Source organism: Oryx dammah, unplaced genomic scaffold (genome assembly GCF_014754425.2).
Source record: "Oryx dammah isolate SB20612 unplaced genomic scaffold, SCBI_Odam_1.1 HiC_scaffold_1, whole genome shotgun sequence".
NCBI lineage: Eukaryota > Metazoa > Chordata > Mammalia > Artiodactyla > Bovidae > Oryx > Oryx dammah.
Window position 1 is genome coordinate 91,998,835 of NW_024070185.1, and position 25,781 is coordinate 92,024,615.

Below are 25,781 nucleotides of genomic sequence, written 5' to 3' on the forward strand. Positions count from 1 at the left end.
ATAGATGAGGTTGATTTCCTTTAGTATTGACTGGTTTGATCTCCTATCTTTCCAAGGCACTGTCAAGAATCTTCCCCAGCACCACAGATTGAAAGCATCAATTCTTTGGTGCTCAGCCTTTTGTATGGTCCAACTTTCACATCTTACATGACTTCTGGAAAAATCAGAGCTTTGACCGTATGAACATTTTTAGGCAAAATAACGTCTCTGCTTTTTAATATGCTGTCTAGGTTTGTCATAGATTTCTTCCAAGGAGCAAGCATCTTTTAATTTCATGGATGCTATCACTGTCTGCAATGCTTTTGGAGCCCAAGAAAATAAAATTTGTTACTGTTTCCACTTTTCCCCCCTCTCTTTGCCAATGAAAACAAAAATAAACCATTTTAGGATCATTATGTTTATGCTTTATAATGGAGAGCTTTATAGAGTTAAAATTAACTGCTCATGATTCCTTAGAGCCTTATCTTTGAGAATTCAGTTATTTTAAAATATTAAATAGTTGTAAAATTCTTCATCTAGTTAATTGCACCCACCTCCTACCTAATATCTACCTAAGGTGTAATGAAAAGAATTTGTGTTTTCAGTTCAGTTAATTTGTCCAGTCATGTCCAACTCTTTGCGACCCCATGGACTGCAGCACAGCAAGCTGCTCTGTCCATCACAAACTCCAGAGCTTCCTTAAACTCATGTCCATTGAGGTGATGGTATCATCCAACCATCTCATCCTCAGTCATCTCCTTCTCCTCCTGCCTTCAATCTTGCTCAGCATCAGTCTTTTCTAATGAGTCAGTTTTTTGCATCAGGTGGCCAAATTATTAGAGCTTCAGCAACACCCTTTCCAATGAGTATTCAGGACTGATTTCCTTTAGGATAGACTGGTTTGATCACCTGGCTGTCCAAAGGACTCTCAAGAGTCTTCTACAATACCACAGTTCAAAAGCATAAATTCTTCAGCAGTCAACTTTCTTTATGATCCAACTCTTACATCCATACATGACTACTGGAAAAACCATAGCTTTGACTAGATGGAAATTTGTTGGCAAAGTAATGCCTCTAGTTTTTAATATGCTGTCTAGGTTTGTCATAGATTTCTTCCAAGGAGCAAGTGTCTTTTAATTTCATGCCTGTCATCACCATCTGCAGTGATTTTGCAGCCCAAGACAAAAAGTCTGTCACAGTTTCCATCATTTCCCTGTCTATTTTCCATGAAGTGATGGGACCAGATGCCATGATCTTAGTTTTTTGAATGTTGAGTTTTAAGCCAGCTTCTTCAGTCTTCTTTTTCACTTTCAAAAGAGGTTCTTTAGTTCCTCTTCACTTTCTGCCATCAGGGTGGTGTCATCTGTGTATCTGAGGTTATTGATATTCCCCCCAGCAATCTTGATTCCAGTCTGTGCTACATCTACCCCTGCATTTTGCATAATGTACTCTGCATAGAAGTTAAATAAGCAGGGTGAAAATATACAGCCTTGATGTACTCCTTCCCATTTTGGAACCAGTCCATTGTTCCATATCCAGTTCTAATTGTTGCTGCTTGACCTACATACAGATTTCTCAGGAGGCATGTAAGGTGGTCTGGTATTCCCAGCTCTTGAAAAATTTTCCACAGATTGTTCTGATCCACACCTTCAGAGATTTTTGTGTAGTCAATAAAGCAGAAGTAGATGTTTTTCTGGAAATTTCTTGCTTTTTTGATGATCCAACGGATGTTGGCAATTTGATCTCTGCTTCCTCTGCCTCTTCTAAATAAAGCTTGAACATCTGGAAGTTCTCAGTTCACATACTGTTGAAGCCTTACTTGGAGAATTTTGAGCATTATTTTGTTAGCGTGTGAGATGAGTGCACTTGTGCAGTAGTTTGAACAATCTTTGGCCTTGCCTTTCTTTGGGATTGGAATGAAAACTGATCTTTTCCAGTCCTGTGGTCACTGCTGAGTTTTCCAAATTTGCTGGCATATTGAGTGCAGCACTTTCACAGCATCATCTTTTAGAATGTGAAATAGCTCAACTGGAATTCCATCACCTCTACTAGCTTTGTTTGTACTGATGCTTTCTAAGGTCCACTTGACTTCACATTCCAAGATGTCTGGCTCTGGGTGAGTGATGTCTTTATCTGGGTCATGAAGATCTTTTCTGTATAGTTCTTCTGTGTATTCTTGCCACCTCGTCTTAATATCTTCTGTTTGTTAGATCCGTACCGTTTCTGTGCTTTATTGTGCTCATCTTTGCATGAAATATTCCCTTGGTATCTCTAACTTTCTTGAAGCTGTCTCTAGTCTTTCCCATTCTATTGTTTTTCTCTCTTTCTTCACATTGATTGCTGAGGAAGGCTTTCTGATTTCTTCTTGCTATTCTTTGGAATTCTGCATTCACATAGGTATGTCTTTCTTTTTCTCCTTTGCCTTTTGCTTCTCTTCTTTTCTCAGCTGTTTGTAAGGCCTCCTCCAACAACCATTTTGCTCTTTTGTATTTCTTTTCCTTGGGGATCATCTTGATCCCTGCCTCCTTACAATGTCACGAACCTCTGTCCATATTCTTCAGACACACTGTCAAATCTAATCCCTTGATTCTATTTGTCACTTCCATTGTATAATCATATGGGATTTGATTTAGGTCCTATCTGAATGGTCTAGTGGTTTTCCCTACTTTCGTCCATTTAAGTCTGAATTTTGCAATAAAAAATTTATGATCTGAGCTGCAGTCAGTTCCCAGTCTTGTTTTTGCCTACTGTATAGAGCTTCTCCATCTTTGGCTGCAAAGAATATAAGCAACCTCATTTTGGTATTGACCCTCTGATGACGTCCATGTGTAGAGCCATCTCTTGTGTTGTTGGAAGAGGGTATTTGCTATGACCAGTGCATTCTCTTGGCAAAACTTGGTTTGCCTTTGCCCTGACTCATTTTGTACTCCAAGGCCAGACTTGCCTGTTACGCCAGGTATCTCCTGACTTCTACTTTTGCATTCCAGTCCCCTATGATGAAAAGGACATCTTTTTTGGGTGTTAGTTCTAGAAAGTCTTGTAGGTCATCATAGAACCATTCACCGTCAGCTTTTCATGCAGTAGTGGTTGGGCCATAGACTTGGATTACTGTGATATTGAATGGTTTGCCTTGGAAATGAACAGAAATCATTCTGTCATTTTTGAGATTGCACCCAAGTATAGCATTTTGGACTCTTTTGTTGACTCTGTTTGCTACTCCATTTCTTCTAAGAGATTCTTGCCCCCAGTAGTAGATATAATGGTCATCTGAATTAGCTGGATCCCTTTAAACCTTGACTCTCTCACTAATTAAATGTAAAGTTTTGATCAAGTAATGTTGTCTCTAATACAATTTTTATCAACTGGAAAATATGGATTATAATGGAGAACTTGGTAATAATTTATGCAGATTCCGTATAATATAGCAATAAATTACTGTAAAGCCTCAGCTCAGTTCCCTCTTTTTGCAAGAACCTACTCTATTCTTTTTACTTGTTCTCTGCAAATAGGTATACATACCTCTTCTCAGAGCTTGGTGGCATCAGTTTATATTAAAGGAACTTCATAAAATCAGTTTATTATGGTTATGACAGTTATCACATGTGCTGATCAGTTGTTATTGAGAATACTCCATCAGATCACCCTTATGCTCTCTATGAAGATCCATAAGAGAAATTCATTTCTGGTTTCTCCTATAGAAATAGACTCATCCTAAACTTCTATTTTTTTTAATCTTATAAGCAATATGAGTTATTGTTTTAATAGTGGTTCACTAGTTTAAAACCAAAATACAATCCATTTGGGGGCTTCATAGGTGGAACTAGTGGCTAAAGAACCCACCTGCCAGTGCAGGAGACACAAGAGACACAGATTTTATCCCTGGGTGTGGAAGATCCTCCAGAGGAGGGCATGGCAACCCACTCCAGTATTCTTGCCTGTAGAATTCCATGGGCAGAGGAACTTGAGGGTCTACAGTCCACAGGGTCACACAGAGTCGGACACGGTTGAAACAGCTTAGCAAGTACCATCCATTTTTAACAAACGTGTAAATTTATGGTATATAATATGAATACTAACTTCACCTTCAGAGCTATTTTATATCCATATCTTAAGTCTTATCTGTCACTTAAATATTTTTACATTTCTTTATTTACTTAACCTTAGCCATCTTAAATCTCTTTTATAATAGAGTAGAATCTAAAAAAATCATTAACAAATATGACTTTGTCTATATTTTGTCAGAGTTGCTGTCAAGATGAAGAAATAATGCTTCTGGTGACTCTATGTTTTGTTACTTATCAAAAGTTAAACAAATAGTAATATATACTTTAATAGTATTTGTGGGGTTTTGTGCATACTGATTCATTCTTTAGCTTTTCACATGTGATTTCCTCATTTGCTTTACCAAATTTTGTCTGAGGTAGCTCAGTGACTTTTTATTTTCCCTTGGAAATTGGCACACATGTCATTTTTTTTTTAATAGATAAAATGACAAAATTTCAGACAGTGTAAACTAAACTGTAGGCAACAAACTTATAGCCAACTAGACTTATTCAAAGGGCTTCCCTGTAGCTCAGCTGGTAAAGAATCTGCCTGCAATGAGGGAGACCTGGGTTCAATCCCTGGGTTGGGAAGATCCCCTGGAGGAGGGCATGGCAACCCACTCCAAATGCAACCCACTCCAATAGTCTTGCCTGGAGAATCTCCATGGACTGGCAGGAGGAATCTGGTGGGCTACAGTCCATGGGGTCGCAAAAAGTCAGACACGACTGAGCAACTAAGTACACAGCACAAACACAGACTTATTCAGTGTTCACTGTGCTGAAAAGACAAAAAAACTTAAAAAAAAAAAAAAAACTGTGAGTAAACTTGCACAGAGAAGGTACTCTCCAGTTTGCCAGAATCCCCATCATTTTTTATCTTAAATCTGGATTGATTCACATATTTATATTATCTGTTGGCCTTTGTGGGCTTTTTACACTGACAATCTATATTCTCACTAACCACAGAATAAAGCTATATAGCAAATAAATACATCACTTTAGAGATCATTTTTTTTAATATTCCCTCATGTGCAAATCTATTTCTCTTCTGGTCTCCACTCCACCACTGTGGTTTCAATTAAGAGAGCAGGGTTTTGACTTACAGCAGAGAAGCAGACTCTGCTACATTGATGTGGGTCAAGGGAGCAAGAGGAGTGGGACACAAAGGTAAAACCACAGTTGGGGCTCCTTTCAGGGACAGCATGGAAATTTTGAGGATGGGACCAGTCTGTAAGAGAAGCTTCGTACGTGTAGTGAGGTTGTAGCATATGAATGATGAAGGAGATGGCTAGAGAGATGAACTGGAGGTATCTTTCCAAGAATTAATTAATGAAGCCATGCGGCCCTGGAGTTGTGTGTGTGTGTTCTTTAGTATCAAATTCCATTCCATTTTAATCAATATAAAGCCACTCAAATTTTATATTCCATCTCGTGTCAGTTATGGTAAGTTGTACTTTGTTGTTGTTGTTCAGTTGCTCAGTTGTATCTGACTCTTTGCAACCCCATGAACTGTAGCACATCAGGCTTCCCTGTCTTTCACTGTCTCCTGAAGTTTGCTCAGACTCCTGTCCATTGAGGCCATCCAACCATCTCATCCTCTGTCATCCTCTTCTCCTCTTGCCCTCAATTGTTCCCAGCATCAGGGTCTTTTCCAATCAGAAAGTATTTATTCATTTTAGCTTCATTTGTCATTTTATTTTAATTAAATGTTAGCACATAGTTGTTTATAATATTACTTTTTAATCTTTTAATGTCTATTGCATCTCTACTAATATCAACTTTTTGATTTCTTACATTGGCAATTTTTGCACTTTCTCATTTTTCTTGGTCAGTCAAACTAGAGGGTTATGAATTTTCTTGATCTTCTTAAAGCTCCAAAATTTCACTTTGCTAATTTTCTCCATTCTTTATATTTCACAGATTTCTGCTCTCATCTTTATCACTTCTGTTCTTCTACTTTGATACTACTTAACTCTTCCTTTTCTAGCATCTTAAAACAGAACTTTAGATCACTGCTGAGTAAAATTTGCATTATAGAGTCAAACAGTAAATGTTTTAAGCTTTGAAGACTGAAGTGCATATATTCTATATAATGTACAGATGCACATTAATATGTTTATATATAATAACCATTTAAAAATTCAAAAGCCATTCTTATTTGGTGGGCTATAAAAAGGTCCATACCAGGATTTGGCTCATTGGACATAGTGTGCCAACTCCTGCTTTAGATCACTAATTTTATATATTCCTTCTTTTCTAATATAAGCACTTAAAGGTAAAAATGTCCTTCTAAGAACTGCTTTAGCTGAATCTCACAAATGGTAATATGTTATCATTTCAATCTCATTAATTTTGAAATTTGTTAATTTTTTTCTCTCTTTTCACCACATTTTCTCTTGAAGCTGTAAAATTTCTAAGTACTTAGAGGAGGTTCTAGATATATCACTGTTACTAATTTCAAGTCCATGTGGTCACAGAGGTACTGTCTCAGATTTCAGCTTTTTGTAACTTATAGAGATTGTTTTTGTGACTTAGCAAGTGTCATAAATTGTTGAATGTATGCTTCTAAACAATGTCATTTTGGTCAAAATGGTTAAAGATGTTCTGTACCATTATTGGAGCTTCCCAGGTAGCATTAGTGGTAAAGAATCTGCCTGCCAGTACAGAAGATGTCAGAGCTGTGAGTTCTATCCCTGTGTCAGGAAGAAGCCCTGGAGAAGGGCACAGCAACTCACTCGTTATTTTTGCGTGGAGAATTCCATGGACAGAGGAGCCTGGTGGGCTACAGTCCATAGGGTCATAAAGAGTCAGACACAACTGAAGTGACTTAGCATGCATGTGCACTTTTACTGATATTTTATCTCATTGCTCAATAACTGAGAGAGGTGCATTAAAATCTCAAAATATGTGCATTTATCTATTTCTTCTGTTTGTATCTGTCGATTTTTACTTTACTTTTTTTGAACCTCTGGTTTAGGTACAGAACACATTTTTTATTGTTTGTTTTTTTTTTTTCCCCCTGTGGAACTAATCTGTTTTTCATTTAGAAACATGTCTCTATCTCTGGTACCAGAATTTTTCTTCATCATCCTTTTTGTCTACTTGATATTTCTTTTTGACTCTTAATTTCAATCTCTGTGTGTCTTTATATTTAAATATGTAATTTCTGGGCTTCCCAGGTGGTGCTAGTGGTAAAGAAACCTCCTGCCAATGAAGGAGACATTAGAGACACAGGTTCAATCCCTGAGTCAGGAAGATACCCTGGAGAGGGCATGGCAACCTACTCCAGTGGAGAATCCCATTGACACAGGAGCCTGGTGGGCTATGGTCCATAGGGTCACAAAGAATCAGACGTGACTGAAGCAACTTAGTACCCACATATAACTTCTAAACCATGTATATCAGTCCTTGCTGGGTTTATTTTTCCTTTATACTCATATCTGCCTGCTAATTATAGTAATTAGTCCATTTACACTTATGTAATTATAGATATGAATAGATTTATATAATAGATATGATTGTATTTATGTTTCCCATTCTAATAATTGTTTTCTGTTTTTACTGTTTTTGCTCCTTTGTGATTCATTTCTAACTTTCTTTCAAGTTAATTGAATTTTTTAAGATTCCCTTTTATCTTTTCATTCTTTGCCATACCTCTTAGCATTAATTTTTAATGATTTCTTTCTATAATGTTTTCCAAGATAATTAGAGTTAAAGTTAGACCTCTTCATATAAAATTAAAGAACCTTGAAATCACCACTTTGTCCTATGGTTTCTGTATGTATTACATCTATATATGTCACTAAACGCATAGTATGTTAAAATGTTTTAAATAATCATATGTATTTTAATTTAATAAATAGAAAAATAATCTTTTATGTTAACTCATATATTCACCATTTATGTTACTGTTCCTTCCTGAAGAGAAAATTTCTGTCTGGTATCATTTCCAACAACTTGAAAAACTTTCTTTGCCAATTCTTTTCAAGTAGATCTGATGATGGCAAGTTGTGTTAATTTTAATTTTTCTGAAATTTTTTTTATTTTACATTTATTCTTGAAAGATATTTTGCAAAATATACAATTCTGTCTTCTGGCTGCAATTGTTTCCAATGACAAGTTAGAAGTCATATTTATTGTTATCTCCCTAATGTAAGATCTGCTCTCTAGATTCTGGAGAAGGCAATGGCAACCCACTCCAGTACTCTTGCCTGGAAAATCCCATGGACCGAGGAGAGCCTGGTAGGCTACAGTCCATGGGGTCGCGAAGAGTCAGACATGACTGAGAGACTTAACTTCACTTTTCACTTTCATGCATTGGAGAAGGAAATGGCAACCCACTCCAGTATTCTTGCCTGTAGAATCCCAGGGACAGGGGAGCCTTGTGGGCTGCCGTCTATGGGGTCACATAGAGTCAGACATGACTAATGCAACAGCAGCAGCAGCAGCAGCTCTCTAGATTTGGTGTTTATCTGGTTTTTAGCAATTTGTCTTTCATGCACCTGGGTGTAGTTTTCTTTGTCTTTGTACTACTCATGGTTTAATGTTTATATGAAACCTGTAAATGAATATTTTGTATTAGCTGGGAAAATTTTGACCATTATTTTTCTAAATATTTACCCTGTTCTCTCTTTTCTATTTCTAGGGTTTCAATTATATGTATGTTTGGCATTTGATATTTATCCCACAAATCACTGAAAATTCACTCTTTTCCCAATCTTTTGCTTTTTCTTATTGAGTTTGTATAGTCTCCATTGATTTATCTTCAACTTCATTGACTTTTTCTTCTGTAATCTTCAATCTTATTTTAAGACCTCAATTTACTTTTATTTTTTTCAAGCATTGCTTTTTAGGTCTAGAATTTCAGTTTGGTTTTATTTTATGGTTTCTATTTCTGTATTGAGATTGTTTGCATTTTCACTCATTATGAGCATATTTTCCTTTACATTCTTAAATGTAGTTATAGGAGCTGATTTTAAATCATTATCTCCTAGATCCAACATCTTATGTCACATAAAGTTTGGTCTCCATCGACTGACTTTACTTTTGAATATAGGTCATAATTTTTCATTTCTGTTTAAATTGTTGTTTTCCCAGCATCATTTATTGATTAAATTATTATTTCTCTAGTAGGGGAACATATATTATTATAGCATAAATTTGTAGCTATAACAAGTTTCCCCACAGGTCTGTAATTACCAGAAAAACCTGGTACTAATGTATTTTTATATTTTTAAAATAAGAAAACTACATCAATCAGAAAACAAGATTTGCATTTGGTTCTTCTCTGAGATTTCATTTTAGAATATTTGACATCTAGTTCACTTGCTTAATCTCTTATGGAGATCCTTTCATTCCTTTGACCATTGGACCTAAATCTCAAAGCATTTGAAAGATTTATTTTCTCTTCAGCACCGACTTCAGTCTTATGTTTTCATACTTGAATGATATTTTCTATTCAGTTCCAAAGTGATATTATTTTTACAAGTCAACTTCTAAGACAATGCAGGGTTTAGGGGAGGGAGGAGGCAAAGACGGAAGTTAACTTGGTGCTATACTTTTTATGGAAAGAAAATTCTACTGTGTGTCTGTCATTTTATACATAAGTAAACTTAAATTGTTAGCTCTGATTGTGATGGTAACTGGTTACATCATAGAAAGCTCACTGTATTTGAGGTGCTCCTCTAAACATATTCATTAACTCATTTAAAATTTTCAACAACGGTGTGAAGTTGGTACTATTATTATCATCTTATTATCATCTCATTTTTGAAATGAAGGTTTGAAATATTAAATAATGTGGAGAAAAAAAGATTTGAAATGAAGTAGTATGAATCACTCACTATACTTAACTGCCAAGACAAGGAAAAGGAGGAAGCAGAGGAAGAGGAAATTGTTCAAAGCAGGAACAGAACTGCAGCATTAGTCTTTATGCTACGTACCTTGTTGTGCCCAAATGCTTCCCTAAGCTGCAAAACACTCCACATGCAGCACAGAGATGGCTGGCTGATGACAAAAAGTTTAGCAAGACCATGAGCGTGGATATGTGGTTCAAATGTAAGATAAATCCCTATACTAGAGGTTGAACCTCATAAATTATTAAAATCAGTAACTCATTCTACTTGCTATGAAACCTCCCTTAGCAAGCAAAATTCTAAATGTAATTATCTCTTCTCTATAATGATTAAGAAGAATAAAAAAGTAACTTTCTAACTAAAAACCTAAATTTTATATCACAAAATAACAACCACTTATATAAATATTTTATAGTTGTGTATGTTTGTATGTGTGTGTTAAGTCACTTCAGTCATGTCTGACTCTGCACAACTCTATGGACCGTATCCTGCCAGGCTCCTCTGTCCATGGGATTCTCCAGTCAAGAATACTGGAGTGGGTTGCCATGCCCTTCTCAGGGATCTTCCCAACCCACTGATCAAACCCACATCTCTCATGTCTCCTGCATTTACAGGTGGGTTCTTTACCGCCAGTGCCACCTGGGAAGCCCCATGTATATAAACAGATTTGACCAAAACATTCATTCAGTGTTTCAGTGAAAAAAAAATCATAGAGGTCCTATAGTACTTTGGGAAGGAAAAAGTATAACAAAAACTGGTCTAGCTTTAATCCATAAATAAAGGGGTAGATATTTATGTGCAGTTTAAACAGTTTTTCTCTAATATGTTGATGAAATTAACATGTATTATGCAACTGTATAATCAAAGACTTAAAAGAGTAAAGGAAATTTCTTCTATAAAAGAACGTTACTTATTTTTTTACATGATATATTTTTCTCCAAAGTTGTTGAAAATTTGTAATACCATATGGCATTGTGTTTGTTTATATGCATGAAATTGAAATTTTTAAAAACTCATTTTATCTTTAATTCTAGACTTGCTCCTGGTCAAATATATACTAAAATATACATATTTCTTGTAACAGAACAGATAGTATATCTCCCTGATGATTAAACTTAAGTTTTTTTTATTCCACAAGTATTAATTATCTATGCAAAGAGTTGATTTTCCTGTAAAAATCTTGACAGTTTCACACATTTATTCTTCCCTACAGAAATATTCAGTGTGAACTTTGGTTAATCTGAGAGAAATAAAGTAGTTGAATTTCCCTACTTACGAATACTTCAAGAAGGTCAGTTTTTCCTGTCTATCTCAGAACTCCTCTATAGAAATTTAATAATGACTCATTGGAAAAGACCCTGATGCTGGGAGGGATTGGGGGCAGGAGAAGGGGACAACAGAGAATGAGATGGCTGCATGGCATCACTGACTCAATGCACATGAGTTTGGGTGAACTCCGGGAGTTGGTGATGGACAGGGAGGTTGCAAAGAGTCAGACATGACTGAGCAACTGAACTGTACTGAACTAAATTAAGTCCAGAAAAAAAATCTAAAACAACTGATAAATTGCTATTCCTTTAAGGCAATCAACAACTAAATCTTGGAAAGTAAAAACAAATTTTGATTTATTATGAAATTCATACATTTATTAGATACAGGCCAGACCAATATTTGTAAGGGCCTGTTTGGAGAATGCATATAGAAATTGCCCAAATCAGTGAAAATATATTAACTTTGACCAACTAATTTTTATCAGTTAGATATTATTAAACATAGTCAAAATGTATTATAGATTAGTCTAATCTACAAAAACACTGTGAAAGACAGTGCTATTCATGAGAACATTAAAGAGTTGTGTTAGTAAGATGCTGAGTTACTCTTTTCTCTTCTGATTTCCAGTGTACTAGGATTTGCTATTTTAATGCAGAAGGAAACCTTAGGGCCTTTTGGTATTTGAGTGAACTTTAAATACTAAATCTATTCTGGCATTGCTGAGCCAGTCTGTTCAATCTGCATTCGCAAAGCCATGTCTTCATTGGAACAGTGAAAAATTAAAATATATGATTAAAAATTGAAAGCTCTGCTACTGCCCTCCTTCACATTTATTAATGTAATGTTAAATTCTAACCTCTGAATTTGTAATTTGCCTGATTAAATAGAGAACATCTAAGGTTTGCAATGCGTATGAGATTTGAAAAACCAACCAATTACTTTAATACAGTTACCAAGATATGTATTCATATTATTTAAGAAATTAATTTATTTTCAAGCTTTCTAAACTATATGCTTTTAAAAATTGAGATATAATTGATCCAAAGTATTCTGTTAGTTTCAGCTGTACAACATAGTGTTTTGGTATTTGTATATATTGCAAAATGATCACCACATAAGTCTTAACTAACATCAGTCACCACACAGAGATTTTTTTCTTATAAGAACTTCTAAGATTTACTCTCAGCAATGTTAAAATATACAATACAGATTTTCCCTGCTCCCTTCAATGAAGTTATGTCTAACATCTGTAACAGACTATTTTAACTAAAAAAAATTAATAATTTTATTCCTTCTTCACTCATTTCTCCTACCCCTCCACCGTCCACCTCTGACAACAACCAGTCTGTCCTCTAAATCTATGAACTGGCTTCTGTGGGATTTTTGTTGTTATTATTGTTTGTTTCTTAGCTTCCATGTATCAGAGAGATTATACAGTATTTATCTTTCCCTGATTTATTTCCCTTGACATAATGCTCTCCAAGTCCATCCATGTTGCTGCAAATGGCAAGACTATATTCTTTTTTTATGGCTGAATAATATTTTGTAAGTGATCTGTGTGTCTGTGTGTGTGTGTGTGTGTGTGTGTCTTAACTAGTGGCTTAGTGGTAAAAAATCTGCTTGCAATGTGGGAGATGCAGATTTGATCCCCAGGTGAGGAAGATCCCCTGGAGAAGGAAATGGCAACACACTCCAGTATTCTTGCCTGGAAAATTACATGGACAAAGAGGCGAACATAACTGAGTATGCATGCATTATAGTGGCTGCACCAGTTTAGACTGCTACTAATAGCGTCTGCCTACAACTGGGGAGACCCAGGTTCGATCCCTGGGTTGGGAAGATACCCTGGAGAAGGAAATGGCAACCCACACCAGTATTCTTGCCTGGAGAATCCCATGGACAGAGAAGCCTGGTGGGCTACAGTCCATGGGGTCGCAAAGAGTCAGACACAACTGAGCGACTTCACTTACTTGCTTAATAGCGCACAAGCGTCCCTTTTTCTCCACATACCTATCAACTCTTGCTTTTTCTTGTTTTATTTTATAACAGCCATTCTAACAGGTGTGAAGTGATATCTCATCATAGTTTTCATAAATAATGATGATTAATAATATAGGGTAATAATAGCCTTTTCATGTACATGTTGGCCATCTCTATGATGTCTTCTTTAGGAAAATATCTACTCAGATCTTCCATCCATTCATTAACTGGACTGCTTGTTTGTTATTTAGTGTTGTATTGTATTGTCAGTTGTATGATTTGCAAATATTTTCTCCTAATCAATAGGCTGGCTTTTCTCTGTGTTGATGGTTTCCTTTGCTGTGTAGAAGCTTTTTGGTATGCTGCAATCCTACATTTCTTTTCACTTTAGTTGCTATTATTTTTGATTTCAGATTTTAAAAAACTATCAAGACCTATGTCAAAGAGCTTACCACCAAGGTTTTCTAGGATTTTTATGGTTTCATGTATAAATATTCAAGTCTTCAATCCACTTTAAGTTAATTTTTGTGTATAGGGCCAGACTGGTACTGCTGCTGCTGCTGCTGCTAAGTCGCTTCAGTCATGTCCGACTCCATGCAACCCCATAGACGGCAGCCCACCAGGCTCCCCCGTCCTTGAGATTCTCCAGGCAAGAACACTGGAGTGGGTTGTCATTTCCTTCTCCAATGCATGAAAGTGAAAAGTGAAAGTGAGGATGCTCAGTTGTGTCCAACTCTTAGCGACCCCACAGACTGCAGCTTACCAGGCTCCTCCGTCCATGGGATTTTCCAGGCAAGAGTCCTGGAGTGGGGTGCCATTGCTGTCTCCAAGACTGTGGTACAGTTTCATTCTTTTGCATGTGGCTGTCCAGCTTTCCCAAGGCCATTATTGAAGAGACTCTCCTTTCCCCATTGTTTATTCTTGACTTCTTTGTCATAAATTAATTGGCCATATAGATGTGAATTTATTTCTGGCCTCTCTAATCTGTTCCATTGATTAGTGTCTGTTTTTATGCCAATGTCATACTGTTTTAATTAATATGTTGTTCAGTCACTCAGTTGTGTCCAACCCTTTGCAACTCCACAGATTGTAGCATGCCAGCTTCCTTGTCCTTCACTATCACCTGGAGTTTGCTCAGACTCATGTCTATTGAGTTGAAGGTGACATCCAACCATCTCATTTTATGTCACTCCCTTCTCCTCTTGCCCTCAATCTTCCCCAGCATCAAGGTCTTTTCCAATGAGTCAGCTCTTCGCATCAGGTGGCTAAAGTATTGTAGCTTCAGCTTCAGCATCAGCCCTTTCAATAAGCAGTCAGGGCTGATTCCCTTTAGGATTGATTGGTTTGATCTTGCAGTCCAAGGGACTCAAGGAGATCAAACAGTCTCAACAGTCTTCTCTAGCACCACAGATTGAAAACACCAATTCTTTGACATTCAGCCTTCATTATGGTCCAAACTCTCACATCTATATGTGACTACTGGAAAAACCATAGCTTTGGCTAGATGGACCTTTGTCAACAAAATGATGTCTCTGCTTTTTAATATGCTGTCTAGGTTTGCCATAGCTTTTCTTCCAAGGAGCAAGTGTCTTTTAACTTCATGGCTGCAGTCACCATCTGCAGTGATTTTGGAGTCCAAGAAAATAAAGCCTGCCACTGTTTCCATTGTTTCCCCACCTATTTGCATAAAGTGATAGGACCAGATGCTATATAATATAATTTGCAATCAATGAATATGATGCCTCCAGCTTTGTTGTTCTTTCTCAAGATCACTTGGATTATCTGGGAGTTTTTTGTGGTTCCATATAAATTTTAGGATATTTGTTCCATTTCTTTGGAAAAAACCATTGGAGTTTTGATAGAAATTATGTTGTACCTCCTTTATATGGCTTTGAGTGGTGCATGCATGCATGCTAAGTCACTTCAGTCATGTCCAACTCTGGCTTTGGGTAGTATGGACATTTTTGTAATATTGATTATTCCAATCCATGAACACCAGTATCTGTCCCTTTTTTTGTCTCCTAATGTCTTGTAGTTTTCAATATACAGATGTTGGTTAAATTATTTTTATGTATTTCATTCTTTTTGAAGGAATTGTAAATGGGATTTTTAAAATATTTCCCTTCTGATAGTTCACCATTCGTATATAGAAATGCAAGAGGGTTTTGTGTATTGACTTTGTATCCTGCAATTTTACTGAATTCATTTATTAGTTCCAACAGTTCTGATAGAGTTTCTAGGTTTTAAAATGTATAAATTTATGTCATCTGCAAGTAGGGACAATTTTACTTTTTTTTCCAATTTGGATATCTTTTCTTTAGTTTTCTTACCTTATTACTCCAGCTAGGACATTTAATACAATGTTGAATAGAAGTGGAAAGAGTGATTCAATACCACTCATCAGGTTCAAACTATACCTGAGCCACCTCTACTTTGGGACCTACACCTCACACTTGAAGATGAACAGAGTTTTCATTCCAAGATCAACAATATTGCAGTAATCTGGGAGACAGTTCTTAAGGGCTCACATGTTCAGACTTGTCCATCCAAATTCCACTTCAGAGATAGTCCATTGCACCTAAACTTAAAATGAAGAAGACTCATTTGCTTGTATTAAAGTGGCAGCCTAAAAGGCAAGCATCTCATTTAACACACACATCTAGGAGCCTGCTAAATGGAAGTTCTCCATCTCCACTCTCTGGAGGTGGAGACTAGCAAGGCCATTTTCACATTCTTCCTTTGCCCTCCTCCAGTATACCGGTATCTGTCAGAAGGAATCTCAGGTTCATCTTGAATCTTGATCTTTGCAGCTGCTATCCAAGGGATGCCTCTTGAATGCCTGCTTCTCAATACCAGGGGAGCTTGGATTCCTGTTCCCATGTGGCTATAGTGATAGATGTCACCCAAAAAGGAGCTTGTTGCTGTTAAGTCACTAAGTCATGTTTGACTCTTTATGACCCCGTGGACTGCAGTGGGCCAAGTTCCCCTGTTCTTCACTATCTCCTTGAGTTTGCTCAGATTTATGTCCATTGAGTCAGTGATGCTATCTAACCATCTCATCCTCTACCACCCCCTTCTCCTTTTGCCTTCAGTCTTTCCCAGCATCAGGGTCTTTGCCAAAGAATTGGCTCTTCCCATCCAGTTGCCAAAGTATTGAAGCTTCAGCATCAGTCCTCCCAGTGAATATTCAGGGTTGATTTCCTTTAGAATTGACTGGTTTGATCAGTAACTCAGTGAAACAATGAGCCATGCCATGCAGGGCCACTCAAGATGGTCGGGTCATATTGAAGAGTTCTGATAAAATATGAGGGAATGGCAAACCACTCCAGTATTCTTGCTGCAAGAACCCCATGAACAAACAGTACCTTTTTCTGGTACCTCAATTTTTAAAATTACTACCAGGGAACACCTCTGTGTTGCCTGATGGTCATGGCTAGCAAGTCTTACACTCATGAGTTCTAAGTGATTATTATAATCAATAGACCCAGGGATCAAACCCAGGTCTCCTGCATTGCAGGCAGATTAACTGTCTGAGCCACCAGGGAAGTCCATAATCAATAGAGAAGAGTTTTTAAACAGCTACTCCCAGGTACAGCAAGAGGTAACAATTTGAGGAGATATATCTTTCTGTGAAGGAGACCAAATAGCTAATCATCATGGCTATAGCCTAGAGGGCAAGCTGCTAAATAAAGATACATCTATGAATATAATTCTTTCCAGAGATCTTGGAGGGTGGGTGGTATCTTCACCCTCTCCCTCTGCCATGTTCCAGCATGCCAGTGTCTTCTGGAGGGGAGCTTTATATGTGGTGCTACCCTGGTTTTTACATTTGGCTCCCCAGTATTTGCAGATGTTGACCAGGGGACACCCCTTGGTCACCTGGCTCTGTTGACCAGGACGTTCCTATGAAACTCTGGCAATTGGAAAGACAGACCCTGGCAGGCTGCCACTCCCATAGCATTTTACAGACAGCAGATGAAACACATCCCTCATTCTGTCTGTGAAGGAGTCCTCTTGACTTGTTCTGAAGCTTCAGTAAGAGGGACGCATTTCAGGTTTGGGGCATATCTAATGGACTATGGAGCTGCTTTCAAGAAAGGTAGGCTGTGGAGGCCATCCTGATCTTTGCTTCAACTTGCTGGTGTCTCGCAGAAAAGAGCTACATACTCATCTGGAACCTGTTTTTGCAAGTACCACCCAAGGAATAATGCCAGATTGCCTGGCCAACAGGGCTTATGTTTGTGGGTGCACAGGACTGTATACATCTGCATAGGTCTAAAAGCTGCTGCCTGAGGGTCCGGCTTCCAAGCAGCCTGAATCTAGGTACTAAGATTCTCCCCTTAAGAACACAGGCAGGTCTTGACACATCTTCAACTACTGGGAGCTATTAACAATATAATAGGCTAGACAAGCACAAAGATTTGAGAGATGACAAAGAGTTGGGGCAGGGATGAATGACAAGTTTTATCTACTATAATACAGTATTATTAATTATAGTCACTCTGTTGTACACTATATCCTCAGGGCTTAATTATTTTCTGACTAGAAATTTGTACCTTTTGACCACCTTTATGTACTTTATATACCATATATTTTGCATGGAAGTTATAATTGCCAATCAATCAACTTGTCTTAAATATTTATTTCTTCATTTAAGGCCGATGTTCACATATCAGTAGAAATACTACCAGGAAATAAGTAACACTGATATTCATATATGTATATACAATTATTTAAGCCAAATTTTTAATCAAATGATTAAATCAATTTGAAACATTCCCATGATAACTAATAAATGATCACTAGAAGTGATAATATTCAGGCAAAAAAATATGGTTAAATCGATGTATTCATACTCTGCTCATATCAGTATAAATTAATAGAATACTTCTAAAAGGAATATGATAAATATGTAGCAAAAATCAAAGATTTTCATGAGTTTTTCTGTGCTAATTCCACATTAGGAAATTTCTGCTATGGGAATAAATTGATAAAAGCAAGAAGGTATGTGCTCAAGGAATATTCAATACAGTGTTATCTATAATAGAATAAATGTTCAGCAATAGGAAAAGCTAATGGGATATTACACACCTATGAAAAATGATGATTATAAAAACAAAGAGGAGACAACTGTTTGTAATATAATTTCAAGTTACAGAAAAGAAACCATATATTGTAATTTATACTTGCTATCAACTACATAAAATAAGCTGGTTGCAAATAACAAGAGGAGATTAATAAGCAAAAATGAATTCTATTAGGATGGAAAGAGTCATGAGTAATTGCTTTTCTTTTTCTCATTTCATTTTATTAGTAGTAACAATGGTGATCATAGCAATGAAAGTAAAAACAGCAATAATATATCCAAGGTGAAAAACCACATCATATTTGGAAAGCTGAAACAGTTTTAAACATTTTTTTAAAAAAATAGACTTTATTTTTTAGAGCAGTTTTAGGTTGACAGTAAGACTAAGCAGAAAGTATAGAGTTTTCATATACCTATACCCTCTGCCCCCTCACATGCACAGCCACCCCTAGTATCAACATTCCCTACCAGAATAGTACATTTATTATAATCCATGAACCTACATTAACACATCATTATCACCCAAAGTCCATAGTGTACATTAGAGTTCACTCTTGGTGCTGTATATTCTATGAATTTTGGCAAATGTATAATAACATATTTCTACCATGATAACATTATACAGAATAGTCTCACTGCCCCTCACATTAAGTGTTCTTCATATTCAATCCTCTTCCCATCCCGCTATTTAAGTTCTTGTTGTTGTTGTTCAGCTGCTAAGTCATGTCCAAATCTGTGACCCCATGAACTGCAAGAAGCCAGGCTTCCCTGTCCTTCACTGTGTCCCAGAGTTTGCTCAAACTCATGTCCACTGAGTCAGTGATGCCATCCAACCATCTCATTCTCTGTTGCCCTCTTCTCCTCCTGACCTCAATCATTCCCAGAATCAAGAGTGAGGAAATGAGTCAGCTCTTCATATCAGCTGGCCAAAGTATCGGAGCCTTTGGTGTTATATCTAAAAGTCATTGCCAAACCCAAGGTCATATATATTTTTTCCCATGTTATCATATAAGCATTTGAAGCCTATGGATAATTATGAGTTAATTTCTGTGATGGGTATAATGTGTATATCTGGATTCATTTTTTGTGTGTAATGTCCAGTTGTTCTGGCACCGTTTATTGAAAAGATTATCTTTGCTCCATTGTATTACCTTTGTTCCTTTGTCAAAGATCACTTGACTATATTTATGTAGGTCTGTTTCTTGACTCTACTCTTTACAATGGTAAATTTGTATATTCTTTGCCAGTACCATTACTGGCAAAGATTACTAAAGCTTTACAGTGATTCTTAAAGGCAGATAGTGTCAGTCCTCCAACTTTATTCTTCTCCATCAATATTGTGTTGGCTATTCTGTATTTTTTGTCTCCCCATGTAAAGTTTAGAATCAGTTGGTTGATGTTCACAGAGTAACTTACTGTGATTTCCACTGGAATTTCTTGAATCTATAGATCAATTAGGGGTTTCCCTAGTGTCATGGAGAAGGCAATGGCACCCCACTCCAGTACTCTTGCCTGGAAAATCCCATGGATGGAGGAGCCTGGTAGGCTGCAGACCATGGGTTCGCCAAGAATCGGACACGACTGAGTGACTTCCCTTTCACTTTTCACTTTCATGCATTGGAGAAGGAAATGGCAACCCACTCCAGTGTTCTTGCCTGGAGAATCCCGGGGACAGGGGAGCCTGGTGGGCTTTCGTCTATGGGGTCGCACAGAGTCGGACACGACTGAAGTGACTTAGCAGCAGCAGCTAGTGTCACAGATGGTAAAGAATCTACCTGCAATGCAAGAGACCTGGGTTCAGTCCATGGAGTTTCAAAGAGTCAGGTATGACTGAGTGACTAACACTTCACTTTATAGATCAATTTGGGAAGAACTGACATCATTACCTATTGAGTCTTCTTATCCATAAGCAAGAAATATCTATCCATTCATTAGTTGTTATTGATTTCTTTCATTTGAATTTTGTAGTTTTCCTCATTTTGTACATATTTTGCTAGCTTTATCCTTAAGTATTTCATTGTTTAGAGTGTTGCTGTCAGTGATATTGTGTTTTTCATTTCAAATTGTACTTTTTCATTGCTGGTACAGGCAAAGTATTTGGCTTTTGTATGTTAAATTATACCCTCCAGTTCAGTTCAGGCACTCAGTCATGTCCAATTATTTGTGACCCCATGGACTGTGGCACGCCAGGCTTCCCTGTCCATCACCATCTCTAGGAGCTCACTCAAACTCATGTCCATCAAGTCAGGGATGCCATCCAATCATCTCATCCTCTGTCATCCCTTTCTCCTCCTGCCTTCAATCTTCCCCAGCATCAGGGTCTTTTCCAATGAGTCAGTTCTTTGCATCAGGTAGCCAAAGTATTGGAGCTCCAGATTCAGCATCAGTCCTTCCAATTAATATTTAGGACTGATTTCCTTTAGGATTAACTGGTTGGATCTCCTTGCTGTCGAAGGGACTCACAAGAGTCTTCTTCAATACCATAGTTCAAAAGCATCAATTCTTCAGCGCTCAGCTTTCTTTTTTGTCCAACTCTCGCATCCATACCTGACTACTGGAAAAACAGCTTTGACTAGACGGACCTTTGTCAGCAAAGTAATGTCTCTGCTTGACATAAAAATACATTCTTATATTTGTTTTGTGTGTGTCTCTGACCCTTTGCAATCCTATGGACTGTAGCTCCCTAGCCTCCTCTGTCCATGGGATTCTCCAGGCAAGAATGCTGGAGTACGTTGCCATTTCCTTCTCCAGGAAATTATTTCCAACTCAGGAATCATTGTACCTCCTGCATTGGCAGGTAGGTTCTTTACCACTGTGCCCACCTGGGAAGCCCAATATTAATTTTACAAAATTAATAAAATAAATGCACAAAAAATAATAAAAGAAAAATCCCCCAATATTAGGATTCATTAAGACTAGACTATTATTTTAATACATTTTAATATTCCCCACATTTTACACAATAAGAATTTACATTTTAAAAAGGATTAGACCCATAGCACTTTAATCATGGGAAGATTTAACACTTAAATAAAATGAGGTTTTTAAAATAACTCTTTGTAGATTTCATGTGTAGTAGTATGTGAATGTGATGAACCCAAATTGATTCAACTTCTATTCCAAATCCTTTGATACTAGTTCTTTTGACTTTTAGGAAGAATTTGTGTAAATGAAAAAAAATTTTTTTGCATCATCTTATTGTGACACTTCTACTTTTAAATTTTCTTTTTATCCTACAAAACCAATAACTTGTTTATCTCTCTATAATGCTACCAATATATTGGATTCTAAATCATGTCTCCCATATGATAGAGACTTTGTTTATTTAATCTAGGGAGATGTTTAGTTGTAGATTATCTTTACCTTCCAGCAGGAATTTTGTGTGCTATAATAGATGAACTTGAAGCTAGAATTGTGTAAAAAACTTGATGCTCCATATTAATTATTGTTAATGTCATGCAAACCAGCTTGATTATAAAATCAATCAGTTAATATCATAGACTACATCAGCTGATTATCTGACTGTTTTCCTAAGTAAAGTGAATTATTGTCTTACTTGGAACTGAAGGACATCTTAGGAATTGTCTCATTTATGGAGAATTTAGGGCAACCTACCATGAGATTAAATTCAAGTCCAGAAAGTGATCTTTCTTTTACACTGTACATTGCTTTTCCTTTATGAATCTGAGTATAAGAGTTAAGGAGAACAATCTTCTCAGATGTTGGAAAACTGTATTTTTTTCATTCTTGGGTGTTAAGTATCTGAGTAAACTCTTCTGCTTCTTCCAAACAGACTCTGAAGACCCATCTTTACTCATTTTACAGATGTGGAAACTGACGTCTAGGGTTAGATTGATGGGTGCTTAAAATCGTTAATTAGACATAGAACTGGGTCGAAGGCCAAAGTTTTGACATCCAAGTCTGTGTTATTCTTAGTAAACTAAACCTGTTCTTTTTAAAGCACTATCTGTCCAAAAAAAAAAAAAATGCTATTTGAATCAACTAATAGTAGATATGCACACAAGGCTCTTTTTCTGGGGAAGTCACCTGGAATAAGATAGGCAGGGTTAAATATTAAAAAGAAACAGACCTGTTTTCATGTAAATGGAAAATCCAAAGCAGGAGTCCCTCTGTGAAAATTAGTCACTGGTATGTAAGACCAGGAATTTGAAATACTGTAATGCTAAAAGCTCAGATGGACTGGAATGTCATCCATGGCACACTGCATACTGAGTCTGTAAGAACCAACATAAATTCCCAGACTGTATAAAAGGTGAAGTGGAGGTGGTTGACTTGACCAGCTTTACCTCAGATTACAGCTGAGTTTAGAGATTCAGGGTAACCAGTGATACTTAAATTGTAAGACTGGGAAAAGCAAAGGATGTCAATGCACCATTAACAAGGAGAAGAATAAAAAATAATTTTTTGAACAAGCTGACTCTCTTGCATTTAAGGGTTTTTCCAAGGATTCTGTTAATTAGTGAGGACTATTCAGATACATGCATATAATTTTTCTGTAGTTCATCAATAATACTGATCACTAGGACTTCTTCAGAAGATTCTGATAGGCTATTCACTTGGCCTGAATAGCAAAATCTATGAAATGGCATTGCCTAAGGGCTTTTACAGAGAAAAATTTAAAACATAGCCAGCTGCCAGATGGAAGATGTGTTTGCAGAGCTCAGAAAACTGCTGCAGAGCAAACACTGCTGAACAATAGCAACTGGGGCCAGCCTTGGCACTAGATATCTATTTGCAGTCATTCATAAAACTTTAATGTTTAGACACTAAACAGAGCACAGAAGAGATATTGCTATGGCCTGCTAAGTGTTAGTGCTGGATTAAGACCTATATAGTCAGAGTTATGAAAAACACAACAGCATAAGCAGCTATAATGATTTAAGAGAATATGATTGCTGCTTTTGTTTCATCTAGGAGGATAGCATTTATAAAAATACAAATTATTTCATATAACTTATTTGTGATCTATATGGGATCATACCACAGCATCATGCTATCAGGTTTTACAGTGATATATACTACTATCATTGACCAGGTTTATGGACATAGTCTCAGAAATTATCTTTCCTTCAGGTATCACTATGTAAGAATATAGGACCTTGGTTTTTTCTTAATTTGCCTAATGACTATGTTGTGAAGGGTTATTTCAGAAGTGAATTTATGCAGATGATTTGTATGATATGGGAGATATAAAAATAAGAAATGTTGAGGAGGAGCATAGAAGCTGAAGTAAAACAAGGAAGAGTGTTCACGTCTCTGTACTTCATTATTTTTTCTGATCTGTTCAGTTCAGTTCAGTCACTCAGTCGTGTCCGACTCTTTGCGACCCCATGAATAGCAGCACGCCAGGCCTCCCTGTTCATCACCATCTCCCGGAGTTCACTCAGAAACACATCCATCGAGTCCGTGATGCCATCCAGCCATCTCATCCTTGGTCGTCCCCTTCTCCTCCTGACCCCAATCCCACCCAGCATCAGAGTCTTTTCCAATGAGTCAACTCTTCGCATCAGGTGGCCAAAGTACTGGAGCTTCAGCTTTAGCATCATTCCTTCCAAAGAAATCCCAGGGTTGATCTCCTTCAGAATGGACTGGTTGGATCTCCTTACAGCCCAAGGGACTCTCAAGAGTCTTCTCCAACACCACAGTTCAAAAGCATCAATTCCTCAGTGCTCAGCCTTCTTCACAGTCCAACTCTCACATCGATACATGACCACAGGAAAAACCATAGCCTTGACTAGATGGACCTTAGTCAGCAAAGTAATGTCTCTTCTTTTGAATATGCTATCTAGGTTGGTCATAACTTTTCTTCCAAGGAGTAAGCGTCTTTTAATTTCATGGCTGCAATCACCAGCTGCAGTGATTTTGGAGCCCAAACAAATAAACTCTGACACTGTTTCCACTGTTTCCCATGAAGTAATGGGACCAGATGCCATGATCTTCATTTTCTGAATGTTAAGCTTTAAGCCAACTTTTTTACTCTCCTCTTTCATTTTCATCAAGAGGCTTTTTAGCTCCTCTTCACTTTCTGCCATAATGATGGTGTCATCTGTATATCTGAGGTTATTGATATTTCTCCCAGCAATCTTGATTCCAGCTTGTGTTTCTTCCAGTCCAGCGTTTCTCATGATGTACTCTGCATAGAAGTTAAATAAGCAGGGTGACAATATACAGCCTTGACGTACTCCTTTTCCTATTTGGAACCAGTCTGTTATTCCATGTCCAGTTCTAACTGTGGCTTCCTGACCTGCATACAGATTTCTCAAGAGGCAGGTTAGGTGGTCTGGTATTCTCATCTCTTTCAGAATTTTCCACAGTTTATTGTGATCCACACAGTCAAAGGCTTTGGCATAGTCAATAAAGCAGAAATAGAGGTTTTTCTGGAACTCTCTTGCTTTTTCCATGATCCAGAGGATGTTGGAAATTTGATCTCTGGTTCCTCTGCCTTTTCTAAAGCCAGCTTGAACATCAGGGAGTTCACGGTTCACGTATTGCTGAAGCCTGGCTTGGAGAATTTTGAGCATTACTTTACTAGCATGTGAGATTAGTGCAATTGTTCCGTAGTTTCAGCATTCTTTGGTATTGCCTTTCTTTGGAATTGGAATGAAAATGGACCTTTTCCAGTCCTGTGGCCGCTGCTGAGTTTTCCAAACTTGCTGGCATATTGAGTGCAGCACTTTCATAGCATCATCTTTCAGGATTTGAAACAGCTCAACTGGAATTCCATCATCTCCACTAGCTTTGTTCGTAGTGATGCTTTCTAAGGCCCACTTGACTTCACATTCCAAGATGTCTGGCTCTAGATTAGTGATCACACCATCATGATTATCTGGGTCGTGAAGATCTTTGTTGTACAGTTCTGTGTATTCTTGCCACCTCTTCTTAATATCTTCTGCTTCTGTTAGGTCCATAACATTTCTGTCGTTTATAGAGCCCATCTTTGCATGAAATGTTCCCTTGGTATCTCTAATTTTCTTGAAGAGATCTCTAGTCTTTCCCATTCTGTTGTTTTCCTCTATTTCTTTGCATTGATCACTGAAGAAGGCTTTCTTATCTCTTCTTGCCATTCTTTGGAACTCTGCATTCAGATGCTTATATCTTTCCTTTTCTCCTTTGCTTTTCACCTCTCTTCTTTTCACAGCTATTTGTAAGGCCTCCTCCAAAACTGGTAATATGTAGTTCACATAGTTGATGGGATAACTTAATTAAATACTATAAAAGAAGGCTCTGATTGTAGTCTGGTTTATGACAGAGTAACAGTCATGACAAAGGATATTTGATTGTAGCTAACACTTCCTCTTATGACCTAGAAATATAAACTATGAGGAAAGAATGATGGCCTCTCCACCAGAATACCCACAGAGGGAAGCTGCCTACTCTTAACCACTCTCCACCCTCTACTCCGTATCACCATATCACCAGCATGTCTTGACATCAGTTATGACTTATTTAACCCCATTTGGGAATAGTCTATGCACACCATCAGGCTAAACCCCAACTAGTACATACACTACCCAAAACTGTATTAATATTTTGCTTCTGTCCTTG